This window comes from Corvus hawaiiensis, chromosome 30 (genome assembly GCF_020740725.1).
Source record: "Corvus hawaiiensis isolate bCorHaw1 chromosome 30, bCorHaw1.pri.cur, whole genome shotgun sequence".
Classification (NCBI taxonomy): Eukaryota; Metazoa; Chordata; class Aves; order Passeriformes; family Corvidae; genus Corvus; species Corvus hawaiiensis.
The window spans coordinates 12766329-12786812 of record NC_063242.1 but is presented as its reverse complement, the minus strand read 5'-3'; the positions used below and the strand labels follow the sequence as shown (position 1 = coordinate 12786812).

Here is a 20484-nt window from a genome sequence, read left to right as displayed (position 1 = left end):
CTCTGTTCCCTTACATCTTGTCTGGAAAGATGTAGAATTTGTCAATAATAAGGACACTATCTCCTTCATAATGCAGTATTTACAAACATGTTACCAAGATGAATACCAGCTCTGTGGGTAGAGTCAACTTTTCTTTTGTGAAGGTAAATACCACCTTTCAAAGTAACTGAAGCCCTCTGAGGGGGTGAACAAGAAAGATCTGGATGGCATTCAGAGGTATTTGACAATGTTCTATGCCAGACAGAAGCTAGCAGCAGTGCATAAAGGAGGGTCATGTCATGGACTGATATGTGGGTAGAAGATGGGAGGAATAAGGTAGGAATAAGTGGTTCTCAGTCACCAGGGTAGCTGGACGGGTTGATGCATTCAACCCATAAATTATACACTGGAAAGGAGCTTGTTGATGAAGTGAGAAGGTGTGCTGATGGTAGTAACTTGCTCATAGTAGTAAGGTTGAAGTGAACCATAAAGAACTGGAGGGGTGACTGACATGGCTGTGTGACTGAGTAGTGGAAATGCAGGTAAAATTCAGTGCAGATAAATGAAAAGTGGTCTACACAGGGAAAAAATAACTGTGATTCCGCTAAAAAACGGTGAGTTATGACCTGACTGTTACCATGTGTGAGTCAGTTACCAGGTTATGACAAACAGCAGTGTAAAACAAGAGCTCACTACTCTACACTGATCAGAAAAGCAAATCAAATACTAGGACATATTAATAAAGGAATAGAGAATTAAAGAGATGGCGTCCTTGTTGCCACTGTGTATGTTCATGGCTTACCAGCATCTTGTATCATGTGCAGTTCAGGTCCCTCAGCTCAGAAACAATGTAGCAGGATGAGGAAAATTTGGAAAAAATAGCATTTTTAAGAGAAGTGGAAAGGCTTATGTCCACAGGAAACAGGGATTCTTTATCCTGAGAGGAAGAGACCTCGGAGGATATTCTTTGGTCTTCAGTGTTGTGAGTGGTGGGGAGAGGGTACACAGGTTTAATTGTTCGCTGTCTCTTCCGATGTGAGTCTTAGAGGAGGCATCAAGTAGAGCATAAGCACACAAAAGTGGGTCTTCTAAAAACACTGTGCCAAAAAGTATTGTATTTGCTGAAATTTTACATGGGTCCATTTTCTGGCTGTAAAGGCTCAAAAAAATAGTAATTTCCCCCCCTATAATTGTATGTGTGATGTAATGGATAGGTGCACTTTGAAATATTAGTATTAGAAATATTAGGTTTTTTGTAGTTTTGCAGTTTTGTGCTTTTATTTCCTACAGTACTTACCTATCACCAGCCTATAAGGAGAAGTGAGATTCATTCATTTAGCTGAATTAAATGGCCTTCCTATACACATAAAATTTATGAAACCCTTTTTTAATGTGTGGGGAAGTTTTTTTGGGTTTTCTTATTCAAGTCTCCGAGCTTTCTTAATTACTTAATAAGATATAGTACCATTACTTGGATTTTAAAAAGGAGTCTTAGATTTAGTTTTTAAAAAATGTCTCCACCATTCCCTTTGGCATTAGAAAATAACCCTCTCAACATGTTTGAGAACTTCAGTTGTGCACATAGGAAGAATACGCTAAATTACAGAGGTGTGGGTTAGTTGGCAGTTCTGGATTCTCACTAAGGCTCTTAGGCACACATGTTGTCAGTAAAGAAGGCAAACTTGTCCTTTATACCTCAAACATTGTGGGTTCTTTCCCATAGCCAGCTTCTGAAATGGTCCTTCTTTAAGGTTTGGTGCAATAAAGCAGTTGTTCCTGCAAAGGAAGCAGAGGAATAATGACAATACAAAGAGCTTTTACCTGCACCTTCCTGGGTCAGGTAAGCTCTGTTTCCTTCTTCCCAAAGTCACTCATCTCAGTGGCAGCAAACGTTTATTTTTGTTCTCAGTGCATGCACTTGCACACCTTTTGTGCAAGTTCCATGTGTTTTATGCCTTCACCCCGCTCCATCCCCAGTGCCTGCACTGTATCCTGAACCTTCACTTGAGATGCTGACAGTCATCCTTGGCAGCCTCCCTTGGCAGGGAACCATGGGCTGGCCTCTGCTGCTTGGGCTGTCACATCCTTACTCCTTGTACTATATCTGCTCTGGGGATCTCCATTTCCTGGACCAGCTGGAGAGCTTGGGTGTGCATGCATGAGCCTCCACTGCTCACTGGACCCTGACAAGGGACGTGGGGTTTTACCCATCAATTTTCCTCACAACACTAGGAGACCTTAATTTGTCTCTACTGTGATGGATGCTCTCTCTTTTAGGAAAACTGTGGTGTTATTTGTCTGTGAAAAGGGCCAGTATCCCTTTTGGTTGTGCAGTGGCTGGTGTGGTACTTGTGCGTGATGGACTGGTGTGTAATATTTTGCTTCTGAAATGAGAGACAAATCTGAGGATGGTCTTGAACACAGTTGAAGAGAAATCACAAATATCAAAGTTTAATGGGAACCCAGGTTTCCTGATGGTAACTTGTTGTGCTAACAGCAGATTCATTTGTTTCCTAATTAATCAGAAGGAGTGTTCTTTTTATTTCAGCCATCTGGTGGAGAGCATGTTGTTTAGCTTCTTGCTACTGCAAATTGGAGCTACACAGGAAAAAGGATGTTTCAACTTCTGTTTTTGGCTTGTTTTTCAAGGTTGAGTCAGTGTAGACCACGTTAAAACATACTGTATTCAGTTGCAAAGTTCAGCTCTCAAGGACTGCAAAAATTTAACTTAAATTGTCCTTCCTGAACAGAGTGGTGATATTGATGATTAATTGCTTATTATTACTTGTTTTATTCCATGTAATCAATTGTTAAGACAGAAGCAAAATTTCCTTAGTGAACTGTAGAACTATTCTAGGATACCGAATTTGTTACCACTTTGTAGAGAACATTCAATGTCGCTTTTACATTTCTTCATTGGATTAATGTCAAAAGCATATTGCCTGTCAAACAATTTGTCGTTGAGTGTGCCATTAGCTTGCTAACTCCTCACAAGGATTTTAAAACATTGCATTTTTTTTCCCTCCAGAAGTCCCCTTAGCGCAGCCTTTCTTTGGAAGCTATATTGTTCTTGTGGAATATTTTCTGAGGAGCAGTCTGTCCCTATGCGATGTTTACTGTATTTTTGCCTTGCAGCCAGCAGATTTTAGTACAAACTTGCCTGGGGGTGGCCTTGTCCTATTTTCCTCTTAGATGGTTCTGGCATTTATAGAGCTTGGGAGATCGTGCTTCTGAATTTTCCAGTCTGAAGAGCTCGAGCCAAAACAGCAGGGGTGATAGCAAACCTGTACGTTGTTTGGCTTACGGCAGCTGGGCCTGTTTTTCCTTTGACCTAAAGGAACGGCAGCTTTTCTTGTGTTTTGTGTGGAGGAGGGGGGAAGTGAGGAAGAGGAAAGCCACGTGAGGAAAACTACTTTATTTCTGTGGTTGGAAAAAGCAAGCCTTATCCCCACCTTAACAATCCCTCTTTTTGCACCCCTAGCAAAGGTAACTCCAAGCTACGTTCACATGGCATGTAGAGATTTTCTTTGTTCGAGTTACTTCATGAGTACTGATTATTCATAGGAAAAGAGACTGTGTATTGTTTTAATATTGCATTAACATTTTTGAAAAACAAACTTGTTTTATGTTGCAGTATCATAGCCCTTGCAGAATGGTCTTTATATTAGAGGACTCTGTATTAGAGGAGGCTGCTTTTTAGTGACATTTCATAGCTTCCCATCAACCTGTATTTTCTCCGTTACATTGTGGGCTCTGAAGAAAAAGTCTTGCCAAGTAGGGCCCAGAGTCTCCACTGGGGAATGAATTGTGGGAATGTATGAAATACCCTGCAGATGGGTGGCTCAGAGGACATAACAACTCTTTGGGTTTGGCCTTGTGCTTGAAGAGCCCTTCTTATCTTTAAACACTGTCTCTGTAGTCATACCCTCTAAGTGAGGTTTCCTGTGGAAATAAATTTCACTGTTCTGCCTTTGAGGTGTCCTAGTCTTGTATTTATCAGCAGAAGTTTCAATTAAGTTTTGCATTTATGTAACAGAAAATTTAGTTGTGCCACAGACTGAATTTATTCCTAGAGGAATGGGTTTGCATGTGATTGTTGGAATCCTGAGATTTTGAATTCCTGGGAAATTGAAAGTTCCCTAAAAAGTTTGTGAGAACAACAGAGAGTGTTGAGGCTTAGTACATGCTTGAAGTGGAACACAAAAGAAAACTGCCTGTGTGTGCCAAGAATTTCCATGGAACTCCTAGTTATTAAACCGATTTAAAAAGCATCATATTTCCAAAGATTGATAAGATTCCTGTTTGTATATCTGCACTGGTGTGGCACAAATGGGTGATGGATCCTGAGCCTCTTCAAGCTGAACATAAAGGAAAAGAAAAATTTTAATCTTTCTCCATGTTTCAGTAATTTCTTCCTTTATGTTGCTCCATCGTTTTTCCTTACAGATATGCATGGATCTCCATGATGCCTGTTGTAGGAGAAACTCTTGTTTCTGCTGTAGTTCTGGCAAGAGATGACAGTGCAGAAGCTGCATGGCTGCTTCTTCTGTGAAGAAGCTGTTGACCAGCTTCATAGCGCAAATTTTTATCCAGAATAAGAATTTTCTTAATTGGCAGCTTTGATGAATTTCCCTCCTCCCCTCTTGTTGCCATTTGCAGCCCTCCGAGGTCAGTCTTATACCTAAATCATGTTTCATCCTGAAGGGAAGATTATTTGGGCCTGTGAGTGGATGCAAGAAGCAAGGAGGACATTAGAGCAGGTGCATATTACCCTAAAGATTTCTCATTGGAATAAGAAGGGTTAGCAGAAAGTTGGTGCTGTAGAACCAGCATCTCCAGTCTCTCTTGGCTGAAGAGTGTGAATGCCTCAGGCTGTCGGAGTGGGCCAGGAAGGAGCTGAGCCTTTAAAAAAATATGCTGGCTTCAAAATCATTAGGTGTGTTACGTAGGCAAGTAGTCCAGATTTGCCTAGCTGTTCTGTATTTATTTTCCTCTCTTCTTTCCATTCAGCAAGTCCATGTTGCAGTAGGAGGCTTTCTTTCCTTCAATGTCTAATTTGTTACCAACATCCTCACCTTTGCAAGTTCCACTCTTTGTGCATAAGTAGACAGTTTAAATTAGATACATTAAAAAAAACCCCCATAATAAATTCTGAGGTGATAATTTACCTCATTTTCCATTAATAATAACCTTTTTTCAGTAAGGTTATGAACTTAGGAGCTTTTTCTGCTTTTTTTTTTTTGCATTTTGTTCTACAAATCTCAGTGGGCTGTAGTGAATCCTTGTTTCACATCTCTTTTTTTCAATGATTGTCCAAATTCTGAAGGCAAAACACAAAGGCCAGTGTTCTCTCTTGGACTTCAGTACTGCTCCTCATCTCACTTTTGTCACTAAATGTAATAATTCCTATAATTTGTCTTCTGGTAGTTAGTATTTCTCCTGTTGCCCTTAGGAATAGATTTCCTTTCAATGTTAATCTTACTCAGGGAGTCTGTAATCACGACTTCCTAATTTCTCTCTTCTTTTAATGTTCTCAAGAATGTCTTCCTTAACATTAGGTAGCAGGTCTGGTAGATTTTTTGCTGGTATTAATTGCTGGGTAACGAAGTGCCCTTGAAAGTCAGTTATGTAAATGAGCAGCCTTGAGCTGGCCATAAGAATGATGCTGGCTTGAGTTTTAATTTAATAATGGAGGAATTGGAACATAAAATGGTTCTTTAAATCTAAAATAGGATAGAGTCATATTCTTTATTAGACAAATTCTAATTGCATGAACTGTATCAGCAGTTTAACATTTAGTTTAGGTGATCACTTTGTGTGCAGGTGAGCACTTTAGATGGTCATTGTTAGATGGTTACTATTAGGAAAAAAGCCTTGATTCAGTTGCCTTAGGTATTTTTAGTTGAGTATTCTGAAAGAAATTACTGGTTTGTTGTGGTTTTAAAATAACAAGCGGAGTCTTTCTTGAAAGGTGTTCTTTACATCCGGGTTTTTTTTCCTTTATTAAGTTAGTGATTGTAAAAGTCGCTGTAAAAGTTTCTTGTATTTTTCCCGGAGATGTGTCATACTTGAATCTCTTGGCTTATTAAAAAGTCTGTGAGTTCTGGACAATGGAGGGCAGGTACCTCATGTCTGTTTGGGTAAAGGTTATTATTTATTGTTACTTACAGTATATGCAAAAACCAATGGATGCGAAGTTATTTGCAAATACAGGCTTGGCAAACCTCCTCTGGAATTCGGAAAGGGTTTTCCAGCTCGACTTAGTCATTTTCTCCCAAATGTCTTGGCATAACTGATCACTCAGGAGTGACATATGGTAGAAACATGCTCTAAGGGACAAGTCTCCCGGATGGCGCACAGCACCACACAAGATAGACAGATGGTGGCTTATTCAACCTTGGAAAAAGTTTAATCCTACATATTGGCACGTCGGCCTGGGTACTGAGAGAGAGGCACACACATGCCTGTGAAATCTGAGGCAAAGCTTTTGTGAGTTTGCTTGCTGTTACTGGAAGAACTAGAAAGATTGGGCTGATACTATACCCAACGAGTATCTGCAAAATTATGGCCTCAATATGCTATCCAGAAAAAGTGATGTTCCCTAGAAAAGTGGCAACTCCAGAGATAGCAGAACAATGCAGAGAATAAAGTTTGGTGAACTGCTCACAGCTATTTCTAGACAAAAACATGCTTATTCAACAAAGCTGCTGAGAACTTATTCAACAATAGGTGTTGATTAATTGAAGTGTCTAGTAGGAGAAAAGGGTATTTTATGTTTTTTGTGGTTTTAGTTCTGTTTCAGGAGTTGCTACTGGCTTTGTGAAGTGTATTAGCACTTCATAGCAGAGAAACTGTAACCTTTCTCTTTGGTAGGTTCTAACAAAAAGTTACAAATTCCCTGATGGTGAGTTTAAATTTATACGAGAAAATGCAAACTGTACATTGCAAGTTTTTGCGGTTTTTTTTAAATAAGGAGAGGAAATAATGCCTTTCACTCTAATATCTTCATGTTTAAGACAGTGAAGAGAGAGACAGAGTATTTGATGTAGAAAAAGAAATCTGCCAAGTAGCAATTATTTGCTTGCTTGATTGATTGATTGAACTTCTGGAGTCAGGGCCGTTTTCTGTAAGGACTTTGAAAATACTGACCCATTGAGAAAGGATTGCCTGCCAAGCGTTTTTCCCCCCACTTTCTTTTTCTTGTAGATCGCACTCAGCATTCACAACTGGGAGGAAAAGGAAGACTCTTCTGACTCTCTGGACTTCAAGGATATCATCATGTTGTATTGGATGAGCTTAAGCTAGACAAGACTTCTTTCTAAAACACTTCGAGAAAGGTAAATGTAATTCAAACAAACCAATCTTTTTCCAGTCAAGGAATAGGTTGGTCAAATGAATCACATTCTGGTAACATTTCAACCATACTACACCACATCGTCATCTATTGGATACATATTTTAGGTGTTGATGTGTTTGTATAGATACATATCCATATATATTTCTATAGCTAAACCTTACTAGTAATTTTTAGATGTTAAAAGATTTTGATTTGTCAGCCCTTGTATATTTCATGGAAATGTACTAGTTTTCAGGTGAAAGAGGTGGGGAAGGAAGAGGAAAGAGAAGGGAGATTCCCACAGTAGCCAGCATATTGGTAATTACTTGCATGGATGTGGAAGACCCAGTTAATGTTTTTGTTCTGCCTAATGAGTAAAATTACTTGAAAATGAGATCCTAGCTAGTGAACTATAAAGTCAAATGACTCAAGCAGCATTGATTGACACATACATTTAAAATATGGTGTGGTTTGAGAGACCCAGAGGGAGCTGCAAAGGGAGAGACCAATTCAATAACCTGTTGTTTAGGATATGCATTGAAGAAGTAAGAGATGTCAAATCCTTACATTCAGCTGAGGGTGCTCTTGTGTAATATAAAGATCTGCTTACTTTTGTGCTAGTATAAACAAAGATTTGCTCTTCCTGTGGGTATGAATACCTGTCAGGTATTTTTTTGTCACCCTTTTCTTTCTTTTGCTGCGTGTCATTGTGACAAATGCTGACCATAGACAGCCGAGCCTGAAGGCCCACAGTAGTTGTTGCAGAACTAGTGTGCTCTTTCCATTTTATCTTTTTTATCTACTATTACCAATTACTATAGGACTAAATAAATAAAAATTTTAATAAGTCTATTTTATGCCCAAGCACACAGTCAGAAAAATATGACAGACATCAATTTACTCTATGTCTTGACCCTACAAGAGTTTCTCACACACTTCACAGAAGCAGTGAGTATTTTTGTGGCCCATCCAGCCCTCTGTGACAGAGTCCTGCCTCAGTGACAGGAAGCAGGCCTGTGGGCCTTACAAACACCATATATTTCTGAGAGAGAGAGCTACAATCCAATGAGATGATTAAAATTTTGCATATCCATAGCTGACACCTTTTTTACCCAGATCTGAAGTTCAGACTTGGAAATACTTCAGTCCCTTGAAATTTTAGGTCACGCTTCATAGAATTGCTGTTTTCATAATTTATAGGCTAAGTGTGATCATATCATTGTTGAGTCGCTGCGCGTCAGTGTGTGTGAATCAGCCATCTGCTGTCAGGGCTGAGTCTTGTATCTCCCTGGCCAGTGACAGGGGAGGTCATTATACCATGACAAGACTCTGTCAGATGGGAATGGTTCAAGGTAACACCATGGCTGTGTCCAAAATAAAAGCCACTTCTGCGTAAATGACATTTAGAGGACTGAGATGGAGAACGAGGAGTTTTAACAGAGGAATGGAGACTTTGTGAAGAGAGAGGTGTGAAGGGTTTGCATGTTTGAGAGGAAAAAAGGCTGGCTTTTGTAGCAGGGTTTTGAGTTATTTGTGGAACCAGATAAGGAATAGAGAAACTGTCTACACAGGAGAAAAGCAGACTTCAAGATCTGGAAGAGAAGCGGCATCTAGTCCTTAGGTCACTGACCTAAGAGTGGTAAGGAAGCAGATACAAAATGCATGTGGTCTTGTTTTATTTTGTCTAGACTTGCATACTTTGTACACTTCCCAAGTGGAGAGTGATTTGGTATTTTGGAACTCGTACAAAGCTTCTGCATGTTTTGCTTCAACCAGTGAATGTCCTGGAAACCCAGCATACCCTCAAGGTTAGATCCTTGTGTTAAACTGGCTGTAAAATTTGGGAAGGATGTGGGTTAGCACTAATGACGGGATCCTGTGCCATCTTGGTCTGCCAGGTCCTGTTTCTTTGGAGATACAGTAATCAATACCAAAGAAAAGTAATGCAGAAACTAAGAAAATTATTTGACAGGAAATAACTGATTCAAACCGTCAGAGACCAAAGATGGTTGAGAAAAGCAGCAGACACAACTGTATGTGCAGCAGTGGGGATTTTACCATACTAGCTCCTGCAAATTGCTGCCAGGTTGTTGAGAGCTGAAGTTAAGGTTGAGCTGAAACATTAAAAATTAAGACTAAGATACCTTGCTGCAGACCTCATGGAATACTTTAGGCTTATTAGCTGCAGCTGATTCAGAAATGTACTCTCAACAGGTGTAGCCAAACAGGAGGAAAGAACAATTTAAAAATCCTCATTTATGCATTAATCCAGTGGTAGGAAAATGCAAAGTTGTAATTTTCTTCTATACTTCCTCTCCCTTTTTGTTGGGAGAATTTTTTTTTAGGTACTAATTTCTAATTTAGTACTTAGTCTCCTTTCTTTCTCCTCCCCCCCAAAAAATCTCCTCAGACCCTGATGGTTTAAAAATGATACCATGCAGGATTGATATAACTGTGTGTAGGTTGTGATGTGCATTGGAGGCGTGATGTACCTCTCTTAAAATCTTAAAAGCAGGTAAAGCTGAAAACGGCTACGTTCACTTTTATGCTGTCTATCCCCCTTTGTTCTCTCTCCCTCCCCCTTCTGCTTGTGCTCACTTGCTCTCTCTTTAGTATAACACAGTTGAACAGCAGTGAAGTGTAAAATGTGCTTTTGCCAAGGTCAGTTTCTTGTGATTGCTCGCCTGTGGCAACTTATGCCAGTTGCAACAGACTGAGTCTCAGCAGTCCACAAAGTCACACTGGTGCTTATGCAGAGGACACCCAGTGTAGGTTATAGTAACTGTAGTCTGGAATAGCCTGCGATGCTGCTGAATTTTAGCTGCTTTATTTAACTCTTCCGATCTAGCTTGTGCTTGCTTCAGTGGTTTGGAGTCTGTGCCATGAAACACTGGGTTGTTCTGGTTCTCCAGAGACCCTTGAGGAGGATTTTGGGTGGATTAAATTCTTGTTGTTGGAGGTTGTTTCTTTTCTTATAGTGGATGGCTCAAATTTTAGAATTTCTCATAAATGAAGAGAAGATAAAGCATCATGAATACATGCATCTTGTAAATATTATATAGTTTTTTGTGACTGGCTGATTTTTGGGGGAAGGTAATATAAAAAATGCCCTATTTACATTGACACGAGAAATTTTTTATCTACATAGCAAGAAGTACTATGGAAAATTTTAAGAGGTAGTTTTTAAGCAAGAATTTAAAAGATGAGGAGACACAGTCTTTAAAAAGTGTTGTGCGCACTCATAAGCATAGAATAATTTTTTGCTTAGAAAATAAAAATAATTTTGAATCCTGAGATAAGGGAATGAATGTGAGATTCCAGAACATTCACTTCAGGAGATAAGATTTGTTGGATCCCATTTTGTTGTATACACTGGATTGGCTACCACCATGTAGTACCCAGTGGAAATAGAGATAAGGGACCTCTACTTTCATACTCCTTTCTCACATATGAGCAAACGTATCCCTTTGTGGAAAAATGTATTTAGAACAGAAAAGCAGGGACTTCCTGTATTGTTTGCTTATTTGTACTATCAGCAATATACTGAATTTTGTTTTCGTTCTGGAAATAATTTACTTTTGGAAGAAGCATTTAGCTCTTGAGCTGTGTGATAGTGACTTTGAGGTTACCTGTCTGGCAGGACTGACCAGTAGAGAGGCAGTAGTAAATCTTGGTGATCAGCTGAAGGGCTAGAGTTGAACTTCGGTGACTTCAATGAAATTCAAAATTTCATTGCTTAAACTTTATTATGCATTTGATTAATTTTGAAAATATGTGTTGCTGTATTCTCTCCCATGTTTGCTTTGGAATGATTCCTGAGCCACAAGTAAAATAATGGCTCAGCAATTCAGACTTGTCCTGTAAACACCCTTGCATAAAGCACACAGGAATATTCCTGTTGTGGTCACTGAAACTCCCCACAAAACAAGGTGAAGTGCTTAATCTTGTATTTTCAGTTTAGTCTTGCTTTCAGGCTTGCAAGGAGTGTTTTTCCTCAAGGAATGTGTTACTTGTTGCTTTTTTGCCTACATGGAGGACAGTTAAATTAGTATTTTGTTTCAAGACTGACATTTGCTTGTATGTTTTCATAACTTATATGATTCCATTGCTAATCCAGCCCCTTCCCTTTGCTTTTAATAACTTTTGTATTGGCCCAGCTCTCATGGAAGAATATACTGTGAAAGCTGTGTTCAAGACTTTGTGAAGATTGATCTGTCTACTCCCCTTTAAGCTGGAAATTCGTGGTAGAAATGAGCAGTGTTTGGTGTGTTTGTGCTGTGGTATATAGGCCTGTAGTACTTGCAGTGATTAGTGTTGTCTTCTAACTGTTAGAGCAACAGTGGAAGTGAGTGTTCCCTGTAGGAGGGAACAGCTGTACTAGAAGAAGCTGGTCTTCAGTCAGCTGAGAAATGAGCAAATGGGTGTTCTTGGGTGAGGTAATACAGAAAGGTCGCATTGTCTGTGCTTATCAGAACCTGTCACATTAATTTCCTTTTATCTTAAGGTACTTGTGGAAAGGAAAGAACTCTTCAGGCACCACAGGTTTTTTTGGAACATTCCTAATGATGTCCCTGCAGCGGGCTGCTGCTGCATGCTCTGAGGATTTCCTCATCAGTACGTTCAACATGAGTGAGCAGTTGACAATTGAGATGGAAGAAATCTTCACAACCCCCTGAACCCATTCAGATCTCCATGCTGAGCTCTTAACCAATTTTTAAAAATTCATTAGAACTTCACTATTTCTCACATTCTTACCTCCTGGATTCTGGGGGATAACAGAAATGCATTGCTGCACACATTAAAGGTAGATGTTGTGGGGGGTTTTGGACGAGTGAGATTCCAGATTCCTTGAAATCTTGCAAGATTTGCAACCTAATTTTTCTTTTCACTCATGGGTAGAGATCTGAAGGCTCGTTAAGGGATTTGTTCATACAGTTCCTATGAGTTTTACAGGGAGTTCTCCAAGTCAGTGTCCTGGTGAGCTTAAGAACATTTACTGAGCTAAGACAGCTGTGCTGGAAATAAGGATTTAACATGTGGGTAGAATCTTTCATAATGCTCTTGCAACTTCCCCTTTCTGAAGGCAATCACTCCACTCTTGTAGAAGTAGTGGAGTGCCTACCTACTCATTGCTTTATTAATTTTATTAGAAACAAACTAGGGAAACGAGCAGTGAATTTGTGTTGTGCAGCAAAACATTTCTCTTTTTTTTTTTTTTTTTTTAAAACTCAGTATTTCTCCTGGTTTTCTTGGCAACAGTAGTAGTATCTCATATCATAAGTGTTCTGTTCACATTCCATGGAGCATCTGAGGACTAGGAGCCAGGTAAAGAGAAGTCAATAAATAAATTTAGACAGATACAACATTCTCAAGTTCCTTATAAAAGGCATTTATTCCAAATACTGCATTAATCTGAGGGAGCAGTAACTATGTAGCAGTTATCACACATACGTCCTTGGAAGACGAAGGAGAGACCAGCTGATAAATCATGGGGGTTTTATTGTTTCCCCTTTTAATGGCAAGTTTATCTTTAAGCTTCTAACAGCTTTTAATAAATCTCAATTTTACATTTCGGTTATGATGAGACAGCATGATTCTTATAGTTTCCTTCATCAGATGGGCAAAATTCAGTGATTAGAAAGGAGGATTAGGAGGCAAGGTCTCTGACAGTTTGTTACCTACAGCTTTGACACCTGAATCACTGCATGGACTAGGACAGTCTATAACATGACTTTAGCTTCCCCATGGGAAATACTGACTATAATTTCCTGCCTCGTGGGTGCATATAAAGATTAACCTCATGGAATGAGTGAAGTATTTATTAATAAGTGGTAGTTATTGATATGTCACCTACTTGTTCATAGCAGTGACATTGCTAAGATATTATTCCTGAGGGGAATGTAAATGAGCACATAAGCCAAAAGACATTCATTCAAGTAGTTTTCATCATCCTATTCAAAAGCATGTGTATTCAGTAGTGTCCATGCTAGTACTTACTGGTTGGATGATGTAAAAATACTAAAGAAAAAACGCCATGAAATACGAAGGGAGAACTCAAGGTCATGCTCACTTATTCTGTCTTCACATCACAGTGACTGGAGTGCCTTTGATAATCTTCCTTTAAAGGCCTGCTAGCTGACAGTATAGGGGAAGCAGCATACATTTAAATCCAGCTACATTTTAGAAGTTTAGTCTTGTTGCATGTTTTCTGCAGTACAGGTATGATGTATGATTAAATTGTGAAATGTCCAATGGCAGCATGGCTTTTTAATTTTTTTTTTTTTATTTCTCACATTTTTCATAGCTGAGGTTAAAGATAAATGAAGTATTTTGCCAGTCTGTTTCCAGTGTCAGAGCTGTCATTTGGACTGCAATGAACCTGTGGGAAAATGAATATTCCTTTATATTTCCTTCAGTGGTCAGCATGAAGTATATGAGTGAAGAGCAAAGTCATACAGGGTTTTGAAAGAGGGTTTTTTTAGATCTTTTTACTATTTTATTACCTCCTTAATGAAAAAGGTTCCCTGGTCTTTATTTTTTGTTTCTTTATAGGTTTTATCTACTATTTCATAGGTGTTTTTTCTACTATACTTTAAGTATTAAAAATATTCTTGTCGTAAATGTCCTTTGGGCCTAAAATGGAATTACTGCACAAAGCCACTGTTTTTGGATGTGGGCTGGAAAGGGAGACATGAGATAAATATGCAGTGCAGAGGAGGGGGAATGCCCTTGAAAACCCAATTTGCTACAAAAGCTGTGGCCCAGAGGTCATTTTTGACATAGTGCTTAGTATCTGATCTGTTGACTGAAAGGAGTAGTGGTGATCCTTCTTGCTCCTCTTGGTTCCTCTACCATCATCTCATTGGACTCGTCTTTTTATAGTGTTGTAGTGCAGTTTATCTAAATATTACATTTCAAGAAAAAAAGGGGCAAATTAAGCAGCTTTATTGAATCTCATCTGCTTTGATAAATTTGATGCTGGCAATGACCAAGTTGAACCCCAGTTAGTCTTCTGTTGTGGTTTCAGTCAGAAAGGTCCTGTTCCCTTTGCCCCAGTGGTGGACACAGAGCTTGTGTAGAAGACAACTCAGGAATGCATCCCGACACACTCACTGTCCTCTGCAAGATTTCACTGCCTGCAGGAGCTGCTGAAGGTTACTGGTTGTGGCTTCAAACCCTTGTGGTGAGCACACACAACAGAAATACTCAGAATGAAGAGACGCAGGGAATTTAATGTTATGCTTTTGTAATGAGAGTTTGAGTTTCTGTCTTATATTATTGATGGAGCTTTTTCTCTCTCAAGAATTAAACCCGAAGCAATGACTTATGAATCATACTTTGTGTCCCACTTACAGACGAGCTTGACTCATCAGTGATTTTTCTTCAGGCATGATTTGGGGGGAATGCCAGTTTTTTTTTTTTCATATGTAGTTTTTAATTATTATTGACTGTGGGATAAATATAGAGCTGAAGACAGTCCAGCTAAACACCTGATTTTATTTAGGTCTGTGCTTCTAAAGAGGCCTGTCATACAAGAAAGTATTATATGATTGCTTAAGAGAGACAGGGGGACACAGCTTTCTGATTCTTCAGTGTTAATATCAAACAAGGACAATAACAAGTGAGTACTAAAAGCTCATTATTATGCTCATAATTTCTTTGACCTGATATTTTCCAGATGTATAAGATATATTAAAAAAAAAAGTAATCTCATGTCTAGAAAGTATCTCCTGCAAATAAAGCCCAAAATACAGAGCTTTTGATTTTTAGATTTTCTTTAAGCTACTGATGATCTCATGATAGTATGCAGATTTCACTCTTCATGTAACTTCTGCCATTCTTAATAATCCTTCTTTTATTGGTAATGTTATTTTTGGTGTTACATTCATCTTGTAATATAACCAGACGCACAATACTTTCAGTGCTAATCTTGTGGGAATTTGAAAAGCAAAACTGACCCTCTGTAGTGCTTTCTAAGTTTACAAGTTTATAGTAATCGAGACTTAACACATTGAAACACAATAAGAATATTCTCTCTTATTAAGAACAACTATATAGTTTTTTTTCTATATTAAACTGCTTTGTACTTACTTTTTTCCTGTAACCAATATCTAAATAGTCTTAATGTCTTCTGTAGAAGCTATAAAAGCTTTTAGTTAGGATTCTCAAAGCCTTTTGGTTTTATTTGCATGCATTTGTTAGCTTCAGTGTCTGAATTCTTACATACAGACAGTAAATTGTTTAATCTGTTCGATATTCTCTAATCTCTCTTCCTCACTATACATTCATTGTCAGAACTTGACTTGAGGGATTTGTTTCATGCAGTGTAGCACTCCTTCCCCAAATTATCTGTAAGATGAAGCTATGCAAGGCATTTCCTTAAGAAATTAAAGTATGTATTTTTCTGCTGTTTATGAAGACTGAAAATCCCTACCTTCACTCTGTGCGCAATCAGTAGGTACTTTATCCTTTAAGTGGAGTGGAATTCTGAACTGAAATATCTTTAATTGATTACTTAAAGGTTATTGGAGCAACTAGAGAAGACAGAAATGTGACAGATGTGTAGGATATTCACATGCACAGTCTGTGGGCAAATGAATATACTGTAGGTAAGAAGCACAGATTCTCTCGGCAGGTACGTGAGAATCCAGACTCTTCTCCTGCGTCCTGTTGGCACATGGTCATTCATCTTTGGGGAATGAAATCCATGTGACTCAATCAGACTTCTTAAATTATTGGTGTTAGTTTGAGCCAAATATTTCTTTCACATTACACAACAAATGGGAAAACTTTTGTGCCAAGGAAGGAACAGAACTGAATGATAAATGTGACAATAATATTTATTATGGAGCTTTTCACTGACGTGTAATCTTCTCTGATATGACCAGCTCTTAATTGCAGGTAACTTTTTCCTCCTTTCAAACTGACCATCCTTAATTCAAAAAGTAAAGAAAACCTTGCTCTCAAATTCCCCATTTCTGTTCTCTGCTGGAGGCATCCAGTTTTGTTGATAATGATCTAATCTGTTGCATAACCAGAGAATACAGAGCCTGCTGCCATAGCCTGCTTCTTTCTTGGCACTGTTGGAAGGCTTCAAAGAGAGACTGTGTGTGTGAGGCGACTGCTCTACCAGCAAGATCGAGGGGATTAAAGCCTACGTTTAGAAATGGAAAACAACAGAAAGAGAAGCAGTTACCACACAGTTGCAATCCTGAAACTGAAACCAGTCTCACAAGAATGAACTATTTTGAAGCTGAGGATAATTTATTACAAATTGTACAGAGCGGGAAAAGATCATGGATTTTTGACGGAAAATTCATCAAGATTTTATTTTGTAGTTTCTTGATATGGGGAAGATTATTGTTCAAAAATGGGTGTGTGACAATTACATGCAATTTAATTGATTTTGCATGATTTTATGCTGCATCACATTTTCATCTTGGCTCCACTAATGTTTTCAATTAGGAAGTTTTCAAATGAAATCAATTGCAAAAATTACTTCAAGAAAAAATAGGAAAGTTTCTGTCCTGGTTTCAGCTAGGGTAGAGAAATTCTTTGAAGGCTGAGTACTTGTTTCAAGATTGTATTTAATGATCTTGGGAAAAATACAGTGGCCTGTGGTGTGGGGGGTTTGGTTTTTTTTTTTTTGCTTGTTTTCAATTTCATAATAAATGGCAAGAATTTCTCTCCACATTATCCCCCAATGTTTTGGATGAAAATTCCTGATTGTTCAGGAGATACCTAATTTATGAGCATCTAATTTATTTTTCAGTGATATCAATTAATCAAGATTATTATACCTTGTATTTTAAGTACTGGGTCAGATGTTATTTTATTTTCACTTGCGGTTCTGAATATTTGTCTTTTATTCCATAGGAAAATGTTCATATTTACCTGTGCTAATTTAATAAGCCGTTGGAAATGGGGGAATCTGAGCTGTATGTTATTAAGGAAACTTTCTGTAATGTACAAAGTATTAAGCAAAAGGAAACCACGAGACTTTCAGAGTGCCAACTTAATGGAGTGTTCTTGGCCATAGTCCCTCTGTCCCTATCATTGACTATGCTTTTTACTATGGTTTTTATGGTAGGGAAAATGACAGTAACATGTTTTTTCATGCTCATCGGCTCCCTACAGAAGGGAGGCAAAGGCAAGCTGGAGGTGCAGTAAGCTTACTCTCCCTACTGTCCTTGTTACTGTGCAGTGTTCTGTAGGATGTGCCAGGTTGTTGGTAGTGGCTGTGCCTCTTATTCCTGTGGTGGCCTGGTGACTGGCACATGTGTGGTGTTTCTTTTATGCTGTGAATCCTAAGAAAAGCTGCAAATGTGATCACTCTTGATATCAGGGTACAATGCTTTAGTGCCTGAAACTGTTTGCACACATAAATCTTTGAAATATTGTTCAACTAGAATTTTGGTCTCCAGTGTTAGGAACATTCTCATCTTCTTTAAAAGCAGATTCCTTACTATGTATATTTGCAAAAATTTAAGTTCTAATGATACCTTGTCCTGATGCTTACGGGAGACAGCCATAGTTGTGACAATGACTGCTTCCTTGGACTGCTTTGCCCTCTGTGGTGGTCTGTGTTTCGTTAGTGGTTCTTCCTTGTGGTGTGGGAAAGAAGGAATGTTTGGTCAGATCAGACCTTTTGGGAACTCAGCTGTGTTTTAAAGAATATGAGCAATCTGTATCTTTGGAAAGGTGTGTGAGATGTGTTTAGAAATTATCCTGAGGGTCACAGAAGGTATTTTCTTTATCCCAAACTACCCTAGACCCCTTCTAGGAAACACCAGTCTTTGAAACTTTTCTTATAAAGTCTGTCTTTTTAACACAGACTAAACAAGATATTTTTCTTTCTTCCTTCGTGAAACAACTGAGTTGTTCTGACTGAAGTTAAAATACTTTAAAAGATTAAGACAAGGCAGAGACTCAGCATGAAAAAATACAGACCAATTTTTAAAGCTTAGCAGTTTTAAGGGATGAGCAGTTCTTCCATCCTTAATTGTAATGCTGAGAGTCAGCTGCATTGATCCTACGTCTTGCTGGAGAAACACTATGACCAATTTACTAATTGCCATAATAATGTTACCTTGTACATGTTAAATAGCTGTTTAATATTTTGTTATATTTTTGTCCTTATATTTCCTTACTAGTAAAATAGATCAGCAGCAGAGAAATTGTATATGCTTAGAGGATCCTCGTCTTGTCCTCTTTTTTGGGTCATTGAAATCTCTTCTTTTGAGAGGCCTTTGTACTTTGTTTTTATGTTGAGAGTATTTTTGACAGGGAGTCAATGCTCAGATTGCAGTTTTAGTTACTATGGAGAAGCTTTCCCACAGAAAAGCTTATGCTCTATTTTCTGAAGACTGAATTTGACCAGCTTCCTCTTAACTTGCACTTCTGAAGTTCATTTTGTACCAGTTTTCTTTAGACTGAAAATTCTTTTGGCTCAGGCATGCTTCCTCTTAGCCTTTGCAATCTGTAGTGTCCTAATGGAAAAAGGAAAAGATGAGGATTGGGACAAAAGAGGAATATATCCTGAAAGCCTGCATATGAGAAGGGAAATGAATGTAGCTGTAGTCTGATTGTTGGGTTTTATTGAAAGAGAGCTATGGCATGGCTGTCTTGGAAGTGAGTTTATTGGAGATTTCTGGTATATACTGATGTATGTCTCTTAGTTACTTCACTTTTGGATATGATTTCCTTACACAAGGTGCTAGATTGTGAGGGTTTCCTTTTTATATTGTGCAGCAGGTAAGAGTTGTTTAAGTTAAAGTTTGTTTCCATGGGAAAAACTTCCTGGGTCTGGGCTGAATGGCAACAACACATGTACTTGGGGTCATATGTAGCTGTGGGGTTTTTTTGGATACTTTCTGTAGTTTGTCTTTGTGTCTGCTATATTGAATGCTGTTTGAAGAGGTAGCTACATTAAGGTGTAGTTCTAAGTGGCATATGAAGCTGAGAACTTGATCCAGAAATAGATTGTGAAAGGTTCTGAAAGCATTTTATTTTCACCTGATCTGTCAGCATCTTTGCTGAATGAACATTTACTCTTAAGCCCATTGTTCTCAGACTGGTTAGATTGTGTGATTTTTATTTTCACCTCCTCCAATAGGAAGGCATTACTGCAGCCTTTGAAAGGCCCAAAGGTTTGATGGAATTGTGCTGCAGTGCGAGCTTTCCTCCTGATCCTGTGCAGTCACTGTGATGTGAAGGGTAGGAACCTTTTTCTCCTCATCCTTTTATTTCTTTCAAATCACCCAATAAATACCTGAGAGAAAGCAGGCTGTTGGGGGAAAAGGTTTTCTACCTAATAAGAAAAGTTGGAGAAGAAGAGATTCAAAGAGGGAGCAGCTTTCTAGGTTATGCCTGGAGGATTATTCAGATTCAGGAAACACTTCAAAACAACCTCAACATCTTTTCAAATTCCTAACTAAAATAAAGACAGATCAATTTCTCATCAATTATCTATAAATGTGGAAGCATTTGAAGGGCAGTTTCACTGGCTGTTGTCAGAGTCTGAAGACTTAATTAATGCTTTCTGGTCCCATTTTTTTTGAGGTGCTATATAGGATGAGGATGGAATAGACCCTTTGTAATGGGTCTTAAGGTTTCCAAAATTGGAAGAACAACAATGTTATCAGATAACCCATGAGGAAAGAGAGGCTTAAGAACTGCAGATAATCTTCAAAGATTGGGATTAGAACTAAGGTGTTTTTTTCTGTCTCCTCTTTTTCCTATATGTGTAAATATAGACATGTTTTTATTCCGGAATTTCAGTACTGAAATCCTTAAGTTAAATCTGAAGTTCTTAATCCACAAAGAAATTGTTTCCTGAACAGATGACAGAGTAATCCTGAGGAGTGCTGGGTTTTGCTTCCTCTTCCGCTCTTTTGTGGCTGTCTCACTGAGGTTTGCAAGAAAAAGCTCATGAACTCTTCTAGTGGATAAAGGCTGAAGCTTCTTGTGTATAATCACAAGGAAGCTGACAGAGACACTTTGTCAAAGTGACAGTTATTGTGTATAAAAGATTAGTGATAGGAAAGATTTTGTTATTAAGTCTTGCCCAAATTGTGAACATTTTCAGTTGTGTGACCTTTTCTGGTTTAATTAGTGTAAATCTTAAAAGCACAAGGCATCATGATTACAGAAGACAAATGTTGTTTAGC

At 38.4% G+C, this 20484-nt stretch overlaps 1 protein-coding gene across 2 annotated transcripts in view; it reads left to right on the top strand.

Moving 5' to 3' along the window:
- The window catches only part of LDLRAD4 (low density lipoprotein receptor class A domain containing 4), a 280035-nt gene that overhangs the window by 32708 nt on the left and 226843 nt on the right, over positions 1 to 20484 (top strand). For both annotated transcript variants that reach the window (XM_048289602.1, XM_048289601.1), the window contains one exon: positions 7186 to 7316. The gene's annotated coding sequence lies outside the window, so the exon portion shown is untranslated. Of the gene's footprint in view, positions 1 to 7185; positions 7317 to 20484 lie in introns of those variants that run through there.